The sequence below is a fragment of the Mesoplodon bidens genome, assembly GCF_964165515.1.
Source record: "Mesoplodon bidens genome assembly, contig: HAP1_SCAFFOLD_164, whole genome shotgun sequence".
Lineage (NCBI taxonomy): Eukaryota > Metazoa > Chordata > Mammalia > Artiodactyla > Ziphiidae > Mesoplodon > Mesoplodon bidens.
The window spans coordinates 641,579-666,247 of record NW_027671188.1 but is presented as its reverse complement, the minus strand read 5'-3'; positions in this window follow the sequence as shown (position 1 = coordinate 666,247).

Sequence of the window (24,669 nt, the reverse complement as noted above, 5' to 3'; positions counted from 1 at the left end):
CCATTGTCATCACAATCCTCCATGAACCTTGGGATCACATTGCTTCATACCCTTGTCATCACAATGCTCCATGCTCCTTGTAATCAAAATGATCCATAACCTCTATCATCACAATGCTCCAAACTCTTGTGGTCACAATGTTCCATAACACTTGTCATCACAACGCTCAATGATGCCTGTCATCACAATACTCCATGCCCTTGTCATCACAATGCTCCATGACCTTTATCATCACAATAATCAATACACTTGTAATCACAAGTCTCCTTGACACTTGTCGTCAGTATTGTGCATGAACCGTGTCATGAAAGGCTCCATGCCTTTTTCATCACAATGTTACATGACCTTGTCATCACCATACTCCATGCACTTGTCATTGCAGGCCTCCATGAACTTTGGGATCACATTGCTTCATGCCCTTATCATCACAATGCTCCATGTCACTTGATATCAACAAGATGCATGACGTCTGTCATCACAATGCTCCAAACTCTTGTGGTCACAGTGTTCCATAACACTTGTCATCACAAAGTTCTATGATTACTGTCATCACAATACTCCATGCCCTTATCATCCCAATGCTCCATGACCATTGTCATCAAAATGCTCAATACACTTGTCATCACAATTCTCCCTGGCACTTGTCTTGAAAATGCTCCTTGACCCCTGTCGTGAAAAGTCTCCATGAATTTTTCATCACAATGATCCATGCCTTTTTAATCGCAATGTTCCATGCACTTGTCATCACAAAGCTTCATGACACTTGTCATCAAAATGCTCGATGCCCTTCTCATCACAATGCTCAATGCCCTTGTCATTACAATCCTCCATGACCCATGTATCACAGTGTTCCGTGCCCTTGTCATCACAATGCTCCATGCCCACTCTCATCACAATAATCCATGAAAGTTTTCAGACCAATGTTCCATGCCCTTATCATCAAAATGCTCCATTATCCCTGTGATAACAATGCTCCATGAACCCTGCAATCACAATGTTCCACGGCATTGACATCACATGGCTCCATGACCCTTGTCCTCACAATGCTCCAAGACCCCACTAATCACAATGCTCCATGCCCTTGTCATCATAAAGCTCCATGACACATGTCATCAGAATGCTCCATTTCCTTCTCATCACAATGCTCCATGCCCTTGTCATCACAATGTTCCAAGACACCTGTAAACACAATGCTCCATGCCCGTTTTCATCTCAATGATCCATGAACCCTCTCATCAAAAGGCAACATGCCCATCTTCATAATGATTCATCGTATTTTCATCATAATGAAATCAGTATTCTCCATGACCTCTGTCATCTCAATGCTCCAAAACCTTGTGATCACAATGTTCCATAACACTTGTCATTACAGCGCCCCATGACGCTCATCATCACAATTACCCATGGTCTTATCATCACAATGCTCCATGACATTTGTCATCAGAATGCTCAATAGAGTTGTCATCACAACGCTCCCTGACACGTGCCATCAGTATGTTCCTTGAACCCTGTCCAGACAAGGCTCCATGTCTTTTTCATCACAATGATCCATTCCTTTTCATCCTAATGCTCCAAGACCCCGGTAATCAAAATTATCCATGCCCTTGTCATCAAAAAGCTCCATGACGCATGTCATCAGAATGCTCCATGGACTTCTCATCACAATGCTCCATGACTTTGTCATCACAATGCTCCAAGAACCCGGTAATCACAATGCTCCATGCCACTTTTCATCAGAATGCTCCATGAGACTTGTCATCACAAGGCTCCATGGTCTACTGATCACAATGTTCCAGGACATTGTCATCACAATGCTCCTTTCTCTTTTCATCACATGTTCCATGAAACCTGTCATCACAATACTCCATGAATATTTTCAGCCCAATGCTCCATGACCTGCTCATCACAATGCTCCATGAAACCTGTCATCAAAATGCTACGTGACCACTGTCATCACAACGCTTCATGTCCCCTGAAACACAATGGTCCGGGACACTTGTCACCAAAATGCTCCATGACACTTGTCATCACAATGCTCCCTGACACTTGTCGTCAAAATGCTCCATGAACCCTGTCATGAAAAGGTTCCATGTATTTTTCATCACAATGCTCCATGTCCTTTCAATCACAATGCTTCGTGCCATTGTCATCACAATACTCCACAAGCTTGTCATCAGAATGCTCCATGAACCTTGTCATCACAATGTTCCATGACCCCTGTCATCACAGTGCTCCGTGACACCTCTCATCAAAATGCTCCATGCCCTTGTCATTACAGTGCTCCATGAGGCTCGTCATCACAATCTTCCATGGTTTCTCATCACCATGCTCCACGGTATTGCCATCACAGTGATCCATGCCCTGGTCATCACAATGCTCCAAGTCCCTTGTCATCACAATGTTCCATAACCACTGTCATCAAAATGTTCCATGGCCCTTTTCATCAAATTGCTCCGTGACCCTGTCATCACAATGATCCCTGCATTTCTCATCACATTGCACAATGTCCTTGTCATCAAAATGCTCCATGATTTTCTCATCACAAATCTCCATGACCGTTGGCATCAAATACTCCATGCCATTGTCATCACAATGCTCCATGAAACCTGTCACCTTATTGCTCCATGCGTTTTTCATCACAATGCTCCATTCCCTTGTCATCAAAATGCTCCATAAACCCTGTAATAACAATACTCCATGAATATTTTCAATCCAATGCTCCCTGACCTTCTCATAATAATGCGCCATGAACCTTGTTGTCACAATGCTCCATAACAACTGTCATCTCATCGCTCCATGACCCCTGACAACACAATGGTCCGGGACACTTGTCATCAAAATGCTCCATGACACTTGTCATCACAATAATCTGGCCCTTCTCAGCCCAATGCTCCATGACACCTGTAATCACAATGCTAAGTGATGCATGTCATCACAGTGATCCATGACATTTGTCATCACAAAGTTCTATGATTACTGTCATCACAATACTCCATGCCTTTAACATCCCAATGCTCCATGATCATTGTCATCACAATGCTCAATACACTTGTCATCACAATTCTCCCTGACACTTGTCTTGAAAATGCTCCTTGATCCCTGTCGTGAAAAGTCTCCATGCATTTTTCATCACAATGATCCATGCCTTTTTAATCGCAATGTTCCATGCACTTGATATCATAAAGCTTCATGACACTTGTCATCAAAATGCTCGATGCCCTTCTCATCACAAGGCTCCATGCCCTTGTCATTACAATCCTCCATGACCCATGTATCACAGTGATCCATGCCCTTGTCATCACAATGCTCCGTGCCCAGTCTCATCATAATAATCCATGAAAGTTTTCAGACCAATATTCCATGTCCTTATCATCAAAATGCTCCATTACACCTGTGATAACAATGCTCCATGACCCCTGCAATAACAATGTTCCACGGCATTGTCATCTCATGGCTCCATGACCCTTGTCCTCACAATGCTCCAAGACACCACTAATCACAATGCTCCATGCCCTTGTCATCATAAAGCTCCATGACACATGTCATCAGAATGCTCCATTTCCTTCTCATCACAATGCTCCATGTCCTCGTCATCACAATGTTCCAAGACACCTGTAAACACAATGCTCCATGCCCGTTTTCATCTCAATGATCCATGAACCCTCTCATCAAAAGGCACCACGCCCATCATCATAATGCTTCATCGTATTGTCATCACAATGAAATCAGTATTCTCCATGACCTCAGGCATCACAATGCTCCAAAACCATGTGATCACAATTTTCCATAACACTGGTCATTACAGCACCCCATGAAGCTCATCATCACAATTACCCATGGTCTTATCATCACAATGCTCCATGACCTTTGTCATCACAATGCTCAATACAGTTGTCATCACAATGCTCCCTGACACGTGCCATCAGTATGTTCCTTGAACCCTGTCATGACAATGCTCCATGTCTTTTTCATCACAATGATCCATTCCTTTTCATCCTAATGCTCCAAGAACCCTGTAATCAAAATTATCCATGCCCTTGTCATCAAAATGCTCCATGACACATGTCGTCAGAATGCTCCATGGACTTCTCATCACCGTGCTCCATGCCCTTGTCTTCACAATGCTCCATCTATTGTCAAAATGTTACTCCACAAGCTTGTGATCAGAATGCTCGATGAAGCTTGGCATCACAATGCTCCATGACACTTGCCCTCACAATGCTCCATGAACCCTGTCCTCACAATGCTCAAGGTCCCTTGTCATTACAGTGCTCCATGACGCTCGTCATCACAATTATCCATGGTCTTCTCATCACAGTGCTCCACGGTCTTGCCATCACAATGCTCCATGCCCTGGTCATCACAATGTTCCATGACACCTGTCATCACAATTCTCCACGTTCTTTTCATCACAATGCTCCATGACACTTCTCATCACAATGATACAGGCTCTTGTCATCACAATATTTCTTGCACTTGTCATAACAATGCTCCATGACCCCTGTCATAGCAAGCTCCATGTGCTTTGCATTCCAATGCTTCCCGAAGTTGTCATTAAAATTTTCAATGGCCCTTGTCATCACAATGCTCCATGCCCTTGTTATCACAATGCTCCATTACATTTGACATCACAATCCTCCATGACACTTGGCATCAAAATGCTCCACGCCATTGTCATCACAATGGTCCATGATATATGTCATCAAAATTCTCCCTGACACCTCTCTATATAATACTCCAACCCTTGTTATCACAGTGTTCCATGCCCTTGTCAACACAATGTGCCATGACTACTGTCATCACAATAATCCATGAAAATGGTCAGACCCATTGTCCATGTCCCTGTCCCCACAATGCTCCATGCCCTTGTCATCACAATGCTCCATGACCTCTTTATGAAAATTCTCCTTGACTCCAGTCATCACAATGCTTCATGACATTTGTCATCACAACTGTCCATGCCCTCGACATCACAAGGCTCTGTGACTTTTCTCACCACAATGATCCATTAAGATCTCATCACAATGCTCTCTGATCCTTGTCATCACAATGTTCCATGCCTTTGTCAGCACAATGCTCTATGACCCTTGTCATCACAATGATCTATGCACTTGTCAGCACAATGCTCCATGACACATGTCATCAAAATGTGCCATGCGCTTGTCATCATAATGCTGCACAACCTTGTCATCACAATGCTCCATAAGCCTTGTCATCACAATGCTCCTTAAAACTTGTCATCACAATGCTCCATGCACTTCTCATCAAAATTCTCTCTCACCACTGATATCAGAGTGTTCCATCACTAGTCATCACAATACTCCCTCATCCCTGTCATCACAATGTTCCATGACCCATGTCATCGCAATGCTACATGACCTTAGCATCAAAATGCTCCATGACCCTTGACATCACAATGTTCCATAACCCAAGTCATCAAAATGCACCATGACCCTTTTCATCTCAATCTAGCATGACCCTGTCATCACAATGCTCCCTGTTCTTCTCATCACAATGCACCACGCCCTTGTCATCAAAATGCTCCAATATTTGTCATGAAAAATCTCCATCACACTTGGCATCACAATGCTCCATGCCATTGTCATCGCAATGCTCCATGTAATCTCTCATCACATTGCTCCAAGCCCTTGTCATCACAGTGCTCCATGACGCTTGTCATCACAATGCTCGATGACCTTCTCATCCCAATGGTTCATTCCCTTGTCATTATAATCATCCATGACCCATGTACGACAGTGTTCCTTTCCTTTGTCATCACAATCCTGAAGGCCCACTCTCATCACAATAATCCATGAAAATTTTCAGAAAAACGCTCCATGCCCAGGACATCACAATGCTGAATTAACTATGTCATAAAAATGCTCCATGTCCCTTGCCATCATAATGTTCCAAGGCCTTGTCATCACAAGGCTCCATGAACCATGTCATCACTATGCTACAAGACCCCTGCAATAACAATGCTCCTTGTGCTTGTCATCTCATAGCTCCATGACACATGTCATTAGAATGCTCCATATCATTCTCATCAAAATGCTCCATGCCCTTTTCATCACAATGCTCCAAGACCTTGTCATCACAATGCTCCATTACCTTTGCCATCACAATCCTCCATGACACTTGTCATCACAATGCTCCATGACACTGTCATCACAGTGCACCATGACATATGTCATCACAATGCTCCCTGCCACCTGTCTTCACAATACTCCATGACCTTGTCATCACAATGCTCCAAACCCTTGTCATCACAATGTCCATAACACTTGTCATCACAACGCCCCTTGGCGTTCATCATCACAATTATCCATGGTCTTCTCATCACAATGCTCCATGACTTTTAAATCACAATGCTCAATAGAGTTGTCATCACAATGCTCCCAGATACTTGTCGTCATTATGCTCCTTGAACCCTGTAATCACAATGCTCCATGCCCTTGTCATAACACAGCTCCATCACGCATGTCACCACAATGATCCATGGCATTCTCAACACAATGGCCCATGTCCTTGTCATCACAATGCTCCAAGCCCTTGTCATCACAATGCTCCATTACCTTTAACAACACAATCCTCTATGACGCTTGGCATCACAATGCTCCATGCCATTGTCATCAAAATGAACCATTATATATGTCATCACAATGCTCCCTGACAACTCTCTACTCAATATTTCATGACCTTGTCATCACGGTGCTCCATGCCCTAGTCATCACAATGCGCCATGTGCACTGTCATCACAATAATCCATGAAACTTGTCAGGCAAATGCTCCATGCCGCTGTCACCACAATGCTCTATGCCCTTGACATCACAATGCTCCAAGCCCTTGTCAGCCCAATGCTCCATTACCATTGTCATCACAATCCTCCATGTCACTTGGCATCAAAATGCTCCATGCCATTGTCATCACAATGGACCATGATATATGTCATCACAATTCTCCCTGACACCTCTCTACACTATACTCCATGACCTTTTCATCACAGTGCTCCATGCCCTTGTCATCGCAATGTGCCATGCTCACTGTCATCACAATAATCCATGAAAATTGTCAGATCAATGCTCCATGCACCTTTCATCACAATACTCCATGCCCTTGTCATCACAATGCTCCATGACCTCTGTTATGAAAATTCTCCTTGACTCAAGTCATCACAATGCTTCATGACATTTGCCATCGCAATTTTCCATGCCCTCGTCATCACAAGGTTCTGTGACATTTGTCCCACAATGCTCCATGTACTTCTCATCTCAATGCTCTTTGATCCTTGTCATAACAATGTTGCATGACTATGTCATCTCAATAATCCATGACGCTTGTCATCACAATGGTCTATGCACATGTCAGCACAATGCTCCATGTCCCATGTCATCAAAATGTGCCATGTGTTTGTCATTCTAATGCTGAACAACCTTGTCATCACAATGCTCCATAAACCTTGTCATCACATTGCTCAATGCCCTTCTCATCACAATGCACCTTGCCCTTGTCATCAAAATGCTCCAACATTTGCCATAACAAAGCTCCATGACACTTGGCATCACAATGCTCCATGCCATTGGCATTGCAATGCTCCATGACGCTAGTCATCACAATGCTCGATGCCCTTCTCATCACACTGATCCATGCCCTTGTCATTACAATCCTCCATGACCCATGTATCCCAGTGTTCCTTGCCTTTGTCATCACAATACTCCAGGCCCACTCTTTTCACAATAATTAATAAAAATTTTCACCAGTGCTGCATGCCCAGCTCATCACAAGGCTCCATTACACCTGTCATAACAATGCTCCATGAAACCTGCAATCACAATGTTCCACGGCATTGTCATTACAAGGCTCGATGACCCATATCATCAAAATGCCCCAAGACCCCTGTAATCACAATGCTCCATGTGCTTGTCATCACAAGGCACCATGATGCATGTCATCAGAATGCTCCATTACTTTCTCATCAAAATGCTCCATGCTCTTGTCATCACAATGCTCCAAGACCTTGTCATCACAATGTTCCAATACCTTTGTCATCGCAATCCTCCATGACACTTGGCATCACAATGCTCCATTCCACTGTCATCACAATTGTCCATGGCATATGTCATCACAATGCTCCCTGACACGTGTCTTCACAATACTCCATGACCTTGTCATCACAATGCTCCAAACCCTTGTGATCACAATGTTCCATAACACTTGTCATCACAACGCCCCATGACGCTCATCATCACAATTATCCATGGTCTTCTCACCACAATGCTCCATGACTTTTGTCATCACAATGCTCAATAGAGTTGTCATCACAATGCTCCCTGATACTTGTCGTCATTAAGCTCCTTGAAACCAGTCATGACAAGGCTCCATGCCTTTTTCATCACAATGCTCCATGCCCTTTTCATCACAATGCTCCAAGAACCCTGTAATCACAATGCTCCATGCCATTGTCATCACAATGCTCCAAACCCTGTAATCACAATGCTCCATGCCCCTTTTCATGAAAGAGTTCCATGAGACTTGTCATCACAAGGCTCAATGGTCTTCTCATCACGATGCTCCAGGACATTGTCATCACAATGCTCCATTCCCTTGTCATCACAATGCTCCAGGCCAACTCTCATCACAATAATCCATGAAAATTTTCAGACTAATGATGCATGCCCAGGTCATCACAATGCTCCATTACCCCTGTCATAACAATGCTCCATGACCCCTGCAATCACAATGTTCCACTGCCTTGTCATCACAAGACTCCATGACCTATGTCATCACAATGCTCCAAGACCCCTGTAATCACAATGCTCCATGCGCTTTTCATCACAAAGCTCCATGACGCATGTCAGCAGAATGTTTCATGTCCTTCTCATCACAATGCTCCATGTCATTGTCATCCCAATGTTCCATGTTCTTGTCATCAAAATGCTCCAAGCCCTTGTCATCACAATGCTCCATTTCCTTTGTCATCACAATCCTCCATGACACTTGGCATCACAATGCTCCCTGACAACTGTCTTCACAATAATCGATGACCTTGTCATCACAATACTCCAAAACCTTGTGATCACAATGTTCCATAACACTTGTCATCACAACGCCACATGTCGCTCATCATCACAATTATCCATGGTCTTCTCATCTCAATGCTCCATGATCTTTGTCATCACAATGCTCAATAGTGTTGTCATAACAATGCTCCCTGATACTTGTTGTCATTATGCTCCTTGAATCCTGTCATGACAAGACTCCATGCCTTTTTCATCACAATGATCCATGCCCTTTTCATCACAAGGTTCCCAGACCCCTGTAATTACAATGCTCCATGCCCTTGTCATCACAAATCTCCTTGACGCATGTCATCAGAACGCTCCATGACATTCTCAACACTATGCTCAATGTCATTGTCTTCAGGAAGCTCCATTACCCTTGTCATCACAACGCTCCATGATGCCTGTCATCACAATATTCCATGCCCTTGTCCTCACTATGCTCCATGACATGTGTCATCACAATGCTCAATACACTTGTTATCAAAATGCCTCCTGACAACTGTCAGAAGTCTCCTGGAATTCTGTCATGAAATAGATCCATTCCTTTTTCATCACAATGCTCCATGCCCTTTTCATCACAGTGTTCCATGCCATTGTCATCACAATGCTTGATGACCCTTGTCAACAGAATGCTCCAGTCCCTTGTCATCACAATGCTCCATTACCTTTGTCATCACAATCCTCCATGACACTTGGCATCACAATGCTCCATGCCATTGTCATCACAATGAACCGGACATATGTCATCACAATGATCTATGACACATATCATCAGAATGCTCCATGGCGTTCTCAACACAATGCTGCATGCCATTGTCATCACATTGCTCCATGACAATTGTCATCACAACGCTCCAGTATGCCTGTCATCACAATATCACAGGTCCCTGTCATCGCAGTGCTGCATGAATATTGTCATCACAATGCTCCATACACTTGACATCACCATGCTCCCTGACAATAGCCAGAAGTCTCCTTGAAATCTGTCATGAAATAGCTCCATGCCTTTTTCATCAAAATGCTTCATGCCGTTTTCATCACAATGCTCGATGACCCTTGTCATCAAAATGCTCCAAACCCTTGTCATCACAATGCTCCTCTATTATCATCATACTACTCCACAAGCTTCTGATCAGAATGCTCGATGAAGCTTGGCATCACAATGCTCCATGACCCCTGCCATCACAATGCTCCATGAAACCTGTCCTCACAATGCTCAAGGTCCCTTGTCATTACCGTGCTCCATGACGGTCCTCATCACAATTATCCATGGTCTTCTCATCACAGTGCTCCACGGTCTTGCCATCACAATGCTCCATGCCCTGGTCATCACAATGTTCCATGTCCCCTGTCATCACAATTCTCCACGTTCTTTTCATCACAATGCTCCATGACACTTCTCATCACAATGATACAGTCTCTTGTCATCACAATTTTCCATACACTTGTCATCGCAATGCTCCATGACACCTGTCATAGCAAGCTCCATGCGCTTTGTCATCCCAATGCTTCCCGAAGTTGTCATTAAAATTTTCAATGTCCCTTGCCATTAAAATGCTCCATGCCCTTGTAATCAGAATGCTCCATTACCTTTGACATCACAATCCTCCATGACACTTGGCATCACAAGGCTCCACGCCATTGTCATCACAATGGTTCATGATATATGTCATCACAATGCTACCTGACACCTCTCTACATAATACTCCATGACCTTGTTATCACAGTGCTCCATGCCCTTGTCATCACAATGTGCCATGACCACTGTCATCACAATTATCCATGAAAATGGTCAGACCCATTGTCCATGCCCCTGTCACCACAATGCTCCATGTCCTTGTCATCACAATGCTCCATGACCTCTTTTAAGAAAATTCTCCTTGACTCCAGTCATCACAATGCTTCATGACATTTGTCATCACAATTGTCCATGCCCTCGACATCACAAGGCTCTGTGACTTTTCTCACCACAATGCTCCATGAAGTTTTCATCACAATGCTCTCTGATCCTTGTCATCACAATGTTCCATGCCTTTATCAGCACAATGCTCCATGACCCTTGTCATCACAATGTTCTATGTACTTGTCAGCACAATGCTCCATGACACATGTCATCAAAATGTGCCATGTGCTTGTCATCATAATGCTGCACAACCTTGTCATCACAATGCTCCATAAGCCTTGTCATCACAATGCTACTTAAAACTTGTCATCACAATGCTCCATGCACTTCTCAACAATATTCTCTCTCACCACTGTCTTCAGAGTGTTCCATCACTAGCCATCACAATACTCCATCATCCCTGTCATCACAATGTTCCATGACCCATGTCATCGCAATGCTACATGACCTTAGCATCAAAATGCTCCATGACCCTTGACATCACAATGTTCCATAACCCAAGTCATCAAAATGCTCCATGGCCCTTTTTATCTCAATCTTGAATGACCCTGTCATCACAATGCTCCCTGTTCTTCTCATCACAAAGCACCACGCCCATGTCATCAAAATGCTCCAATATTTGTCAACAAAAATCTCCATCACACTTGGCATCACAATGCTCCATGCCATTGTCAACGCAATGCTCCATGTAACCTTTCATCACATTGCTCCATGCCCTTGCCATCACAGGGCTCCATGACGCTTGTCATCACAAAGTTCGATGACCTTCTCATCACAATGGTCCATGACCCTGTCATTAAAATCATACATGACAATTGTCCGACAGTGTTCCTTTCCTTTGTCATCACAATCCTGCAGGCCCACTCTCATTACAATAATCCATGAAAATTTTCAGAAAAACGCTCCATGCCCAGCACATCACAATGCTCCATTAACTATGTCATAAAAATGCTCCATGTCCCCTGCCATCACAATGTTCCAAAGCCTTGTCACCACAAGGCTCCATGAACCATGTCATCACTATGCTACAAGACCCCTGTAATAAACAATGCTCCATGTGCTTGTCATCTCATAGCTCCATGACACATGCCATTAGAATGCTCCATATCATTCTCATCACAATGTTCCTTGCCTTGTCATCACAATGCTCCAAGACTTTCATCCCAATGCTCCATTAGCTTTGCCATCACAATCCTCCATGACACTTGGCATCACAATGCTCCATGACACTGTCATCACAGTGGACCATGACATATGTCATCACAATGCTCCCTGACACCTGTCTTCACCATATTCCATGACCTTGTCATCACAATGCTCCAAACCCTTGTCATCACAATGTTCCATAACACTTGTCATCACAACGCCCCATGACGTTCATCATCACAATTATCCATGGTCTTCTCATCACAATGCTCCATGACTTTTTCATCACAATGCTCAATAGAGTTGTCATCACAATGCTCCCAGATACTTGTCGTCATTATGCTCCTTGAACACTGTAATCACAATGCTCCATGCCCTTGTCATAACAAAGCTCCAACACGCATGTCACCACAATGATCCATGGCATTCTCAAGACAATGGCCCATGTCCTTGTTATCACAATGCTTCAAGCCCTTGTCATCACAATGCTCCATTACTTCTGTCATCACAATCCTCCATGACACTTGGCCTCACAATGCTCCATGCCATTGTCATCACAATGGGCCATGACATATTACATCAAAATGCTACCTGACATCGGTTTTCACAAAATTCCATGACCTTGTCATCACCGTGCTCCATGCCCTTGTCATTACAATGCTCCATCTATTGTCATCATATTACTCCACAAGCTTGTGACCAGAATGCTCGATGAAGCTTGGCATCACAATGCTCCATGACCCCTGACATCACAATGCTCCATGGCACCTGTCCTCACAATGCTCAAGGTCCATTGTCATTACAGTGCTCCATGACGCTCCTCATCACTATTGTCCATGGTCTTCTCATCACAGTGCTCCACGGGCTTGCCATCACAATGCTCCGTGCCCTGGTCATCACAATGTTCCGTGACCCCTGTCATCACAATTCTCCACGTTCTTTTCATCAAAATGCTCCATGACACTTCTCATCACAATGATACAGGCTCTTGTCATCACAATATTCCATGCACTTGTCATCGCAATGCTCCATGACCCCTGTCATAGCAAGCTCCATGCACTTTGTCATCCCAATGCTTCCGAAGTTGTCATTAAAATTTTCAATGGCCCTTGCCATCACAATGCTCCATGCCATTGTAATCAGAATGCTCCATTACCTTTGTCATCACAATCCTCCATGACACTTGGCATCACAATGTGCCATGACCACTGTCATCACAATAATCCATGAAAATGGTCAGACCCATTGTCCATGCCCCTGTCACCACAATGCTCCATACCCTTGTCATCACAATGCTCCATGACCTCTTTATGAAAATTATCCTTGACTCCAGTCATCACAATGCTTCATGACATTTGTCATCACAATTGTCCATGTCCTCGACATCACAAGGCTCTGTGACTTTTCTCACCACAATGCTCCATGAAGTTCTCATCACAATGCTCTCTGATCCTTGTCATCACAATGTTCCATGCTTTTGTCAGCACAGTGCTCCATGACCCTTGTCATCACAATGGTCTATGCACTTGTCAGCACAATGCTCCATGACACATGTCATCAAAATGTGCCATGCGCTTGTCATCATAATGCTGCACAACCTTGTCATCACAATGCTCCATAAGCCTTGTCATCACAATGCTCCTTAAAACTTGTCATCACAATGCTCCATGCACTTCTCATCAAAATTCTCTCTCACCACTGATATCAGAGTGTTCCATCACTAGTCATCACAGTACACCCTCATCCCTGTTATCACAATGTTCCATATACCCTGTCATGGCAATGCTACATGACCTTAGCATCAAAATGCTCCATGACCCTTGACATCACAATGTTCCATAAACCAAGTCATCAAAATGATCCATGACACTTTTCATCTCAATCTTGCATGACCCTGTCATCACAATGCTCCCTGTTTTTCTCATCACAATGCACCACGCCCGTGTCATCAAAATGCTCCAATATTTGTCATCAAAAATCTCCATCACACTTGGCATCACATTGCTCCACGCCATTGTCATCACAATGCTCCATGTAACCTCTCATCACATTGCTCCATGCCCTTGTCATCACAGGGCTCCGTGACGCTTGTCATCACAGTCCTCGATGACCTTCTCATCACAATGGTCCATGCCCTTGTCATTAAAATCATCCATGACCCGTGTACGACAGTGTTTCTTTCCTTTGTCATCTCAATCCTGCAGGCCCACTCTCATCACAATAATCCGTGAAAATTTTCAGAAAAACGCTCCATGCCCAGGAAATCACAATGCTCCATTAACTATGTCATAAAAATGTTCAATGTCCCCAGCCATCACAATGTTCCAAGGCCTTGTCATCACAAGGCTCCATGACCCATGTCATCACAATGCTCCAAGACCACTGTAATAACAATGCTCCATGCGCTTGTCATCTCATAGCTCCATGACACATGTCATTAGAATGTTCCATATCATTCTCATCACAAGGCTCCATGCCCTTGTCATCACAATGTTCCAAGTCCTTGTCATCACAATGCTCCATTATCTTTGACATCACAATCCTCCATGACAGTTGGCATCACAATGCTCCATGACACTGTCATCACAGTGGACCATGACATATGTCATCACAATGCTCCCTGCCACCTCTCTTCACAATACTCCATGACCTTGTCATCACAATGCTCCAAACCCTTGTCATCACAATGTTCCATAACACTTGTCATCACAACGCCCCATGACGTTCATCATCACAATTATCCATGGTCTTCTCATCACAATGCTCCATGACTTTTTCATCACAGTGCTCAATAAATTGTCATCACAATGCTCCCAGATACTTGTCGTCATTATGCTCCTTGAACACTGTAATCACAATGCTCCATGCCCTTGTCATAACAAAGCTCCATTTCGCATGTCACCTCAATGATCCATGGCATTCTCAACAAAATGGCCCATGTCCTTGTCATCAAAATGCTCTAAGCCCTTGTCATCACAATGCTCCATTACCTTTATCAACACAATCCTCCATGACTCTTGGCATCACAATGCTCCATGCCATTGTCATCACAATGAACCATGATATATGTCATCGCAATGCTCCCTGACAACACTCTACTCAATACTTCATGACCTTGTCATCACAGTGCTCCATGCCCTAGTCATCACAATGTGCCATGCGTACTGTCATCACAATAATCCCTGAAACTTGTTAGGCCAATGCTCCATGCCCCTGTCACCACTATGCTCTATGCCCTTGACATGAGAATGATCCAAGCCCTTGTCAGCCCAATGCTCCATTACCATTGTCATCACAACCTTCCATGTCACTTGGCATCGAAATGCTCCATGCCATTGTCATCACAATGGACCATGATATATGTCATCACAATTCTCCCTGACACCTCTCTACACTATACTCCATGACCTTTTCATCACAGTGCTCCATGCCCTTGTCATCACAATGTGCCATGCCCACTCTCATCACAATAATCCATGAAAATTGTCAGACCAATGCTCCATGCCCCTGACATCACAATACTACATGCCCTTGTCATCACAATGCTCCATGACCTCAGATATGAAAATTCTCCTTGACTCCAGTCATCACAATGCTTCATGACATTTCCCATCGCAATTTTCCATGCCCTCGTCATCACAAGGCTCTGTTACTTTTGTCACCACAATGTTCCATGTACTTTTCATCTCAATGCTCTCTGATCCTTGTCATAACAATGCTCCATGACATTGTCATCTCAATAATCCATGATGCTTGTCATCACAATGGTCTATGCACTTGTCAGCACAATGCTCCATGACCCATGTCATCATAATGTGCCATGTGTTTGTCATCATAAAGCTGAACAACCTTGTCATCACAATGCTCCATAAACATTGTCATTACATTGCTCCCTGCCCTTCTCATCACAATGCACCTTGCCCTTGTCATCAAAATGCTCCAATATATGCCATCACAAAGCTCCATGACACTTGGCATCCCAATGCTCCATGCCATTGTCATCACAATGCTCCATGACGCTAGTCATCACAATGTTCGATGCCCTTCTCATCACACTGATCCATGCCATTGTCATTACAATCCTCCATTACCATGTATCACAGTGTTCCTTGCTTTTGTCATCACAATACTCCAGGCCCACTCTCTTCACAATAATTCATGAAAATTTTCAGAGTAGTGCTGCATGCCCAGCTCATCACAAGGCTCCATTCCACCTGTCATAACAATGCTCCATGAACCCTGCCATCACAATGTTCCACGGCATTGTCATTACAAGGCTTGATGTCCAATATCATCAAAATGCTCCAAGACCCCTGTAATCAAAATGCTCCATGTGCTTGTCATCACAATGCATCATGATGCATGTCATCAGAATGCTCCATGTCTTTCTCATCAAAATGCTCCATGCTCTTTTCATCACAATGCTCAAACACCTTGTCATCACAATGCTCCATTACCTTTGTCATCACAATCCTCCATGACACTTGGCATCACAATGCTCCTTGCCAATGTAATCACAATTTTCCATGACATATGTCATCACAATGCTCCCTGACACCTGTCTTCACAATACTCCATGACCTTGTCACCACAATGCTCCAAACCCTTGTGATCACAATGTTCCATAACACTTGTCATCACAACGCCCAATGACGCTCATCATCACAATTATCCATGGTCTTCTCATCACAATGCTCCATGACTTTTGTCATCACAATGCTCAATAGAGTTGTCATCACAATGCTCCCTGATACTTGTCTTCATTAAGCTCCTTGAAACCAGTCATGACAAGGCTCCATGCCTTTTTCATCACAATGATCCATGGCCTTTTCATCACAATGCTCCAAGAACCCTGTAATCACAATGCTCCATGTCCTTGTCATCACAAAGCTCCATGACGCATGCCATCAGAATGATCCATGGCTTTCTCAACACAATGTTTCATGCCCTTGTCATCACAATGCTCCATCCCCTGTAATCACAATGCTCCATGCCCCTTTTCATGAAAGAGCTCCATGAGACTTGTCATCACAAGGCTCAATGGTCTTCTCATCACAATGCTCCAGGACATTGTCATCACAATGCTCCATTCCCTTGTCATCACAATGCTCCAGGCCAACTCTCATCACAATAATCAATGAAAATTTTCAGACTAATGATGCATGCCTAGGTCATCACAATGCTCCATTACCCCTGTCATAACAATGCTCCATGACCCCTGCAATCACAATGTTCCACTGCCTTGTCATCACAAGACTCCATGACCTATGTCATCACAATGCTCCAAGACCCCTGTAATCACAATGCTCCATGCGCTTGTCATCACAAAGCTCCATGACTCATGTCAGCAGAATGCTTCCTGTCCTTCTCATCACAATGCTCCATGTCATTGTCATCACAATGTTCCATGCCCTTGTCATCAAAATGCTCCAAGCCCTTGTCATCACAATTCTCCATTACCTTTGTCATCACAATCCTCCATGACAATTGGCATCACAATGCTCCCTGACATCTGTCTTCACAATACTCGATGACCTTGTCATCACAATACTCCAAAACCTTGTGATCACAATGTTCCATAACACTTGTCATCACAACGCCCCATGTCGCTCATCATCACAATTATCCATGGTCCACTCATCTCAATGCTCCATGATCTTTGTCATCACAATGCTCAATAGAGTTGACATCACAATGCTCCCTGATACTTGTTGTCATTATGCTCCTTGAATCCTGTCATGACAAGGCTCCATGTCTTTTTCATCACAATGATCCATGCCCTTTTCATCACAAGGTTCCCAGACCCCTGTAATTACAATGCTCCATGTCCTTGTCATCACAAATCTCCATGATGCATGTCATCAGAATGCTCCAAGACATTCTCAACATGATGCTCAATGTCATTGTCATCAGGATGCTCCATTACCCTTGTCATCACAATGCTCCATGATGCCTGTCATCACAATATTCCATGCCCTGGTCATCACAATGCTCCAAGACCTGTGTCATCACAATGCTCAATACACTTGTCATCAAAATGCATCCTGACAACTGTCAGAAGTCTCCTTGAACTCTGTCATGAAATAGCTCCATTCCTTTTTCATCACAATGCTCCATGCCCTTTTCATCACAGTGCTCCATGCCATTGTCATCACAATGCTTGGTGACCCTAGTCATCAGAATGTTCCAGTCCCTTGTCATTACAATGCTCCATTACCTTTGTCATCACAATCCTCCATGGCAATTGGCATCACAATGTTCCATGCCATTGTCATCACAATGAACCGGACATATGTCATCACAATGAACTCTGACGCATATCAATAGAATGCTCCGTGGCGTTCTCAACACAATGCTGCATGCCATTGTCATCACAATGTTCCATGACACTTGTCATCACAACGCTCCAGGATGCCTGCCATCACAATATCACAGGCCCCTGTCATCGCAATGCTGCATGAACATTGTCATCGCAATGCTCAATACACTTGACATCACAATGTTCCCTGACAATTGTCAGAAGTCTCCTTGAAATCTGTCATGAAATAGCTCCATGCTTTTTTCATCACAATGCTGCATGCCCTTTTCATCACAATGCTTGATGACCCTTGTCATCACAATGCTCCAAACCCTTGTCATCACAATGCTCCATTACTTCTGTCATCACAATCCTCCATGACACTTGGCCTCACAATGCTCCATGCCATTGTCAACACAATGGGCCATGACATATTTCATCAAAATGCTCCCTGACAACTGTTTTCACAAAATTCCATGATCTTGTCATCACCGTGCTCAATGCCCTTGTCGTCACAATCCTCCATCTATTGTCATCATATCACTCCACAAGCTTGTGATCAGAATGCTCGATGACGCTTGGCATCACAATGCTCCATGACACCGGCCATCACAATGCTCCATGACACCTGTCCTCACAATGCGCCATGCCCCTTGTCATTACAGTGCTCCATGACGCTCCTCATCACAATGATCCATGGTCTTCTCATCACAATGCTCCACGGTCTTGCCATCACAATGCTTCATGTACTGGTCATCACAATGTTCCACGTCCCCTGTCATCACAATTCTCCACGTTCTTTTCATCACAATGCTCCATGACACTTCTCATCACAATGATACAGTCTCTTGTCATCACATTTGTCCATGCACTTGTTATCGCAATGCTCCATGACCCCTGTCATAGCAAGTTCCATGTGCTTTGTCATTAAAATGCTTCCCGAAGTTGTCATTAAAATTGTCAATGGCTCTTGTCATCACAATGCTCCATGCCCTTGTAATCAGAAAGCTCCATTACCTTTGTCATCACAATCCTCCATGTCACTTGGCATCACAATGTTCCACGCCATTATCATCACAATGGTCCATGATATATGTCATCACAATGCTCCCTGACACCTCTCTACACAATACTCCAAGACCTTGTTATCACAGTGCTCCATGCCCTTGTCATCACAATGTGCCATGACCACTGTCATCACAATAATCCACGAAAATGGTCAGACCCATTGTCCATGCCCCTGTCACCACAATGCTCCATGCCCTTGTCATCACAATTCTCGATGACCTGTTTTATGAAAATTCTCCTTGACTCCAGTCATCACAATGCTTCATGACATTTGTCATCACAATTGTCCATGTCCTCGACATCACAAGGCTCTGTGACTTTTCTCACCACAATGCTCCATGAAGTTCTCATCACAATGCTCTCTGATCCTTGTCATCACAATGTTCCATGCCTTTGTCAGCACAATGCTCCATGACCCTTGTCATCACAATGGTCTATGCACTTGTCAGCACAATGCTCCATGACACATGTCATCAAAATGTGCCATGCGCTTGTCATCATAATGCTGCACAACCTTGTCATCACAATGCTCCATAAGCCTTGTCATCACAATGCTCCTTAAAACTTGTCATCACAATGCTCCATGCGCTTCTCATCAAATTCTCTCTCACCACTGATATCCGAGTGTTCCATCACTAGTCATCGGAAAACTCCTCCATCCCTGTCATCAAAATGTTCCATGATCCCTGTCATCGCAGTTCTACATGACCTTAGCATCAAAATTCTCCATGACCATTGACATCACAATGTTCCATAACCAAAGTCATCAAAATGATCCATGACACTTTTCATCTCAATCTTGCATGACCCTGTCATCACAATGCTCCCTGTTCTTCTCATCACAATGCACCACGCCCTTGTCATCAAAATACTCCAATATTTGTCATCAAAAATCTCCATCACACTTGGCATCACAATGTTCCATGCCATTGTCATCACAATGCTCCATGTAAGCTCTCATCACATTGCTCCATGCCCTTGTCATCACAGGGCTCCATGACGCTTGTCATCACAATGCTCGATGACCTTCTCATCACAATGGTTCATGTCATTGTCATTAAAATCATCCATGACCCATGTACGACAGTGTTCCTTTCCTTTGTCATCACAATCCTGCAGGCCCACTCTCATCACAATAATCCATGAAAATTTTCAGAAAAACGCACCATGCCCAGGACATCACAATGCTCCATTAACTATGTCATAAAAATGTTCCATGTCCCCTGCCATCACAATGTTCCAAGGCCTTGTCATCACAATGCTCCATTATCTTTGTCATCACAATCCTCCATGACACTTGGCATCACAATGCTCCATGACACTGTCATCACAGTGGACCATGACATATGTCATCACAATGCTCCCTGACACCTGTCTTCACAATACTCCATGACTTGTCATCACAATGCTCCAAACCCTTGTCATCACAATGTTCCATAACACTTGTCATCACAACTCCCCATGACGTTCATCATCACAATTATCCATGGTCTTCTCATCACAATGCTCCATGACTTTTTCATCACAATGCTCCATAGAGTTGTCATCACAATGCCCCCAGATATTGCCGTCATTATGCTCTTGAATACTGTAAGCACAATGCTCCATGCCCTTGTCATAACAAAGCTCCATCACGCATGTCACCACAATGATCCATGGCATTCTCAACACAATGGCCCATGTCCTTGTCATCACAATGCTCCAAGCCCTTGTCATCACAATGCTCCATTACCTTTATCAACACAATCCTCCATGACCCTTGGCATCACAATGCTCCATGTCATTGTCATCACAATGAACCATGATATATGTCATCACAATGCTCCCTGAAAACTCTGTACTGAATACTTCATGACCTTGTCATCACAGTGCTCCATGCCCTAGTCATCACAATGCGCCATGTGCACTGTCATCACAATAATCCATGAAACTTTCAGGCCAATGCTCCATGCACCTGTCACCACAATGCTCTATGCCCTTGACATCACAATGCTCCAAGCCCTTGTCAGCCCAATGCTACATTACCATTGTCATCACAATCCTCCATGTCACTTGGCATCAAAATGCTCCATGCCATTGTCATCACAATGGACGATGATATATGTCATCACAATTCTCCCTGACAACTCTCTACACTATACTCCATGACCTTTTCATCACAGTGCTCCATGCCCTTGTCATCACAATGTGCCATGCCCACTGTCATCACAATAATCCATGAAAATTGTCAGACCAATGTTCCATGCCCCTGTCATCACAATACTCCATGCCCTTGTCATCACAATGCTCCATGACCTCTGTTATGAAAATTCTCCTTGACTCCAGTCATCACAATGCTTCTTGACATTTGCCATCGCAAATTTCCATGCCCTCGTCATCACAAGGCTCTGTGACTTTTGTCACCACAATGCTCCATGTACTTCTCATCTCAATGCTCTTTGATCCTTGTCATAACAATGCTCCATGACTTTGTTATCTCAATAATCCATGACGCTTGTCATCACAATGGTCTATGCACATGTCAGCACAATGCTCCATGTCCCATGTCATCAAAATGTGCCATGTGTTTGTCATTCTAATGCTGAACAACCTTGTCATCACAATGCTCCATAAACTTGTCATCACATTGCTACCTGCCCTTCTCATCACAATGCACCTTGTCCTTGTCATCAAAATGTTCCAACATTTGCCATCACAAAGCTCCATGACACTTGGAATCACAATGCTCCATGCCATTGGCATTGCAATGCTCCATGACGCTAGTCATCACAATGCTCGATGCCCTTCTCATCACACTGATCCATGCCCTTGTCATTACAATCCTCCATGACCCATGTATCACAGTGTTCCTGGCCTTTGTCATCACAATACTCCAGTCCCTCTCTCTTCACAATAAGTAATGAAAATTTTCAGTCAAGTGCTGCATGCCCAGCTCTTCACAAGGCTCCATTACCCCTTTCATAACAATGCTCCATTAACCCTGCCATCACAATGTTCCACAGCATTGTCATTACAAGGCTCGATGACCCATATCATCAAAATGCTCAAAGACCCCTGTAATCACAATGCTCCATGTGCTTGTCATCACAATGCACCATGATGCATGTCAGCAGAATGCTCCATGTCTTTCTCATCAAAATGCTCCATGCCCTTGTCATCACAATGCTCCAAGACCTTGTCATCACAATGCTCCATTACCTTTGTCATCACAAACCTCCATGACATTTGGCATCACAATGCTCCATGCCACTGTCATCACAATTGTCCATGACATATGTCATCACAATGCTCCCTGACACCTGTCTTCACAATACTCCATGACCTTGTCATCACAATGTTCCAAACCCTTGTGATCACAATGTTCCATAACACTTGTTATCACAACGCCCCATGACGCTCATCATCACAATTATCCATTGTCTTCTCATTACAATGCTCCATGACTTTTGTCATCACAATACTCAATAGAGTTGTCATCACAATGCTCCCTGATACTTGTCGTCATTAAGCTCCTTGAAACCAGTCATGACAAAGCTCCATGCCTTTTCCATCACAATGATCCATGCCCTTTTCATCACAATGCTCCAAGAACCCTGTAATCACAATGCTCCTTGCCCTGGACATCACAAAGCTCCATGACGCATGCCATCAGAATGATCCATGGCATTCTCAACACAATGCTCCATGCCCTTGTCATCACAATGCTCCAACCCCTGTAATCACAATGCTCCATGCCCCTTTTCATGAACGAGCTCCATGAGACTTGTCATCACAAGGATCAATGGTCTTCTCATCACGATGCTCCAGGACATTTTCATCACAATGCTCCATTCCCTTGTCATCACAATGCTCCAGGCCAACTCTCATCACAATAATCCATGAAAATTTTCAGACTAATGATGCATGCCCAGGTCATCACAATGCTCCATTACCCCTGTCATAACAATGTTCCATGACCCCTGCAATCACAATGTTCCACTGCCTGTTCATCACAAGACTCCATGACCTATGTCATCACAATACTCCAAGACCCCTGTAATCACAATGCTCCATGCGCTTGTCATCACAAAGCTCCATGACGCTAGTCAGCAGAATGCTTCATGTACTTCTCATCAGAATGCACCATGTCATTGTCATAACAATGTTCCATGTCCTTGTCATCAAAATGCTCCAAGCCCTTGTCTTCACAATGCTCCATTACCTTCGTCATCACAATCTTTCATGACACTTGGCATCATAATGCTCCCTGACACCTGTCTTCACAATACTCGATGACCTTGTCATCACAATACTCCAGAACCTTGTGATCACAATGTTCCATAACACTTGTCATCACAACGCCCCATGACGCTCATCATCACAATTTTCCATGGTCTTCTCATCTCAATGCTCCATGATCTTTGTCATCACAATGCTCAATAGAGTTGTCATCACAATGCTCCCTGATACTTGTTGTCATTATGCTCCTTGAATCCTGTCATGACAAGGCTCCATGCCTTTTTCATCACAATGATCCATGCCCCTTTCATCACAAGGTTCCCAGACCCCTGTAATTACAATGCTCCATGCACTTGTCATCACAAACCTCCTTGACGCATGTCATCAGAATGCTCCATGGCATTCTCAACACTATGCTCAATGTCATTGTCATTAGGATGCTCCATTACCCTTGTCATCACAACGCTCCATGATGCCTGTCATCACAATATATCATGCCCTTGTCATCACAATGCTCCATGACCTGTGTCATCACAATGCTAAACACACTTGTCATCAAAATGCCTCCTGACAACTGTCAGAAGTCTCCTTGAACTCTGTTAAGAAATAGCTCCATTCCTTTTTCATCACAATGCTCCATGCCCTTTTTTCACAGTGCTCCATGCCATTGTCATCACAATGCTTGATGACCCTTGTCATCAGAATGCTCCAGTCCCTTGTCATCACAATGCTCCATTACCTTGTCATCACAATCCTCCATGACACTTGGCATCACAATGCTCCATGTCATTGTCATCACAATGAACCGGACATATGTCATCACAATGATCTATGACGCATATCATCAGAATGCTCCATGGCGTTCTCAACACAATGCTGCATGCCATTGTCATCACAATGCTCCATGACACTTGTCATCACAACGCTCCAGGATGCCTGTCATCACAATATCACAGGACCCTGTCATCGCAGTG